This window comes from Sapajus apella, unplaced genomic scaffold, assembly GCF_009761245.1.
Source record: "Sapajus apella isolate SASKATOON/1434 unplaced genomic scaffold, GSC_monkey_1.0 scaffold144, whole genome shotgun sequence".
In the NCBI taxonomy this organism is placed as follows: domain Eukaryota; kingdom Metazoa; phylum Chordata; class Mammalia; order Primates; family Cebidae; genus Sapajus; species Sapajus apella.
The window spans coordinates 619,630-622,695 of NW_022437084.1; the positions used below are offsets into that span (position 1 = coordinate 619,630).

The 3,066-nt window shown below is 45.3% G+C and overlaps 1 protein-coding gene across 2 annotated transcripts in view; it reads right to left on the minus strand.

The window, feature by feature from the left end:
• ZNF350 (zinc finger protein 350) overlaps window positions 1-2,472 on the minus strand; it is a 17,380-nt gene extending 14,908 nt beyond the window's left edge. The window contains exon 1 of one of the 2 annotated variants that reach the window (XM_032264370.1): window positions 2,329-2,472. The gene's annotated coding sequence lies outside the window, so the exon portion shown is untranslated. The remainder of the gene's footprint in view (window positions 1-2,328) is intronic. The other variant, XM_032264373.1, reaches the window with a different exon arrangement.
• Between the last annotated feature and the right edge of the window lie 594 nt (window positions 2,473-3,066).

Sequence of the window (3,066 nt, forward strand, 5' to 3'; positions counted from 1 at the left end):
TTTGACCCCACTCATCACTCTGTCAAGTTTTAGAGATGTATAATGCTTGATAAAGTGAACTGTGTTCTTTTCCATTTATGGGAGCCATGTGGCAGAATTAACTTATTTTCACACTGTTTGGAATTATACAGCTTATAGTTTTCTTTGTAACGATTTTCAAATATATTGAAGCCTTTTTAATAATGGAAATCTTCTATCTACACTTTTTTCTCTTTTTAACATATAAGTAAGAGTAGGACCAAGCAGAATAAAATAAAGGTCAGGTTTTAAATAAATAAAATAAAATCTATACATCTAGAAAAATTAACAAAGAAAAGGAGGAGATCAACAATACCAAAAACTTTACCTCCAGGAAAGGTGTTAACTCTAGACAACACAACAGGTGAATTTTACAGGTAGGCAACCATACAAGAATGTCCACTAACACCCTGTTTTCCTACTTTGTATTGGAAAGTTGAGTCAATGCATTAGGATAAGAATGAATTATAAGCATTACAAAGTAAGACAGAAAACTAAGGTCATTTTCAGGCAATATTATCGCCGACATGGAAAATGAGATTCAGGAAATTACCTATTTAAAAAAGAAAATGCTCCCTTAGAAACTCCCAGGCAGATTTTTGCATTTATAGTTAGCTAGAATTGCACCATATGCCTGAGCGCATTTCCATGTCGAAGCTACCACTAGCAATGTCAATTGGAACCACTAAGATTGGTTAAGACCAATCACGCCTTACTAAGAAACTGAATTTGGGTCACCTTGCCAAAGGGATGGATACTTAACAAAATGGAGATTCTGTTAAGAAAATGTGAATATATGTTCAGGCAGGCAAGCAACACCGTCACTATATATTAAGACATGGCCGGGCGCGGTGGCTCACGCCTGTAATCCCAGCACTTTGGGAGGCCGAGGTGGGTGGATCACGAGGTCAAGAGATCGAGACCATCCTGGTCAACATCGTGAAACCCCGTCTCTACTAAAAATACAAAAAATTAGCTGGGCATGGTGGCGCGTGCCTGTAATCCCAGCGACTCAGGAGGCTGAGGCAGGAGATTTGCCTAAACCCAGGAGGCGGAGGTTGCGGTGAGCCGAGATCGCGCCATTGCACTCCAGCCTGGGTAACAAGAGCGAAACTCCGTCTCAAAAAAATAAATAAATAAATAAATAAGACATGAAGGCTGGGCGCGGTGGCTCACACCTATAATCTCAGCACTCTGGAAGGCCGAGGCAGGCGGATCACCTGAGGTCAGGAGTTCGAGACCAGCCTGGCCAACGGGGTGAAACCCCGTCTCTACTAAAAATACAAAAATTAGCCGGGCATGGTGGCTCGCGTCTGTAACCCCAGCTACTCGGGGGGGCTGAGGCAGGAGAATCGCTTGAACCCGGGAGGCAGAGGTTGCAGTGAGCCGAGATCGAGCCATTGCACTCCAGCCTGGGAGACAAAAGCAAAACTCAGTCTCAAAAAATAAAAATAAGGCCGGGTGCGGTGGCTCACGCCCGTAATCCAAGCACTTTGGAGGCCAAGGCGGGTGGATCACCTGAGGTCAGGAGTTCAAGACCAGCCTAACAAATATGGTGAAACCCCGGCTTAATAAATAAATAAATAAAAATAAAAATAAATAAATAAAAGAAGTGAGCGCAGAGGTTTTGATTTTGCCGGCCATGAGGTCTCTGTCACAACTCCAGGCTACCTTTGCAACCACAGACAATATATAATCGGAGGGTATAACTGAACTTGACCGCCCCCATCTGTAAATAGCCACTCCAAGGATCAGAAGAGTTGATCTATGGTTTCGAAGTAATGCTGGGGGCTGTGTCGCCTTTTGCCTCAGTAATCGAGGTTCGAATCTCAACCCAGCACCCAGGGCGCCAAGGCCTCGAAAACTTGAGCCCTAACAAGACTTTGTACCATAGACACTGCCCCCATGCCCCTTACTCATCCGAACCACGGACCACACACTCTCCTGTGATGCACATCCTCCCCGACTCCAACATCACTGAATCGCAAATTAAATCCTAAACCCGAAACAGACGCCACTTGGATCCTAAGAGCCGCCTCCATCCTTTACGAGCAGAGTGATCTATACCTTGACAGTTAGGACACGGTCGTTGATCACTACAGACCCTTAGTCGTTGTACTCACGCCAAAGGCACACGGACCAGACAGAGGGATCACAGACTCCCCCACCAGGTACCTCCCGAATGCCTGCACCCCGGCGCTCTCCCGTCTTCCTGCCAAAAACTACGTGATCCAGGCTATACCAGGTCCTCAGACCTCCCGAACCTTCCACTGGGACAAAAAACTTTCACGGACAAAACCACACGCTGACCTCTGTTTTCTCCAGATCCACAAGGAGGCCCTCAACGTTACACTTCCGTAAACTGCTTCTACCTCTTGACTCCTCGCACAGGTTCATGGTCCACCTACGGCGGCCGATGAAAACCTAAAATGTTTAAAAGAGCAAGAACAACCGGATTTACGGCTGTTGCTAGTCTGTAATATGGCCGCGCCCGATCCTTGTAGCTCCACGGGGGCAGCCATGTTTGAAAAACGGACGTACAGAAGTCAGTGGCAGGTGTTTGAGCCAGCAGCCAGGGAAGATGAGAGAAGTCACTGAAATCGCCTCATTTCCTGGCACTTCAAGTCTTGCGAAAAGGGGCAGATTTTCAGAGACTCAAGCCTTATCAGGCAAATATGGGGTGGGCTAAATTACTTTTAATGCTTTGCTATCCACTTTGTTAATTTCTTTTTAAAGGTTTTAAAAAGGACAAGTAAGAGTGCAGCCAGGTGCAGGTATCACAAAGAATGAATTGAAAATGAAAAAGGTAACAGATCAGGTAGAAAGAGAAAAGCCAACAAATCAGGTAGGCGGACACCCACGGAAAGCGTCTGGCGAAAAATAGCTTGCAGGAAGCTGTTTCTAAGAACACAAAAATAGCAAGTATTCAGGGGTGAAGAAAGAAAAAATACTTATAATTATTTTATTTTATTTTTGAGACGGAGTCTCATTCTGTCGCCCAGGCTGGCGTGCAGTACTCGGGAGGCTGAGGCAGGAGAATCTCTTGAA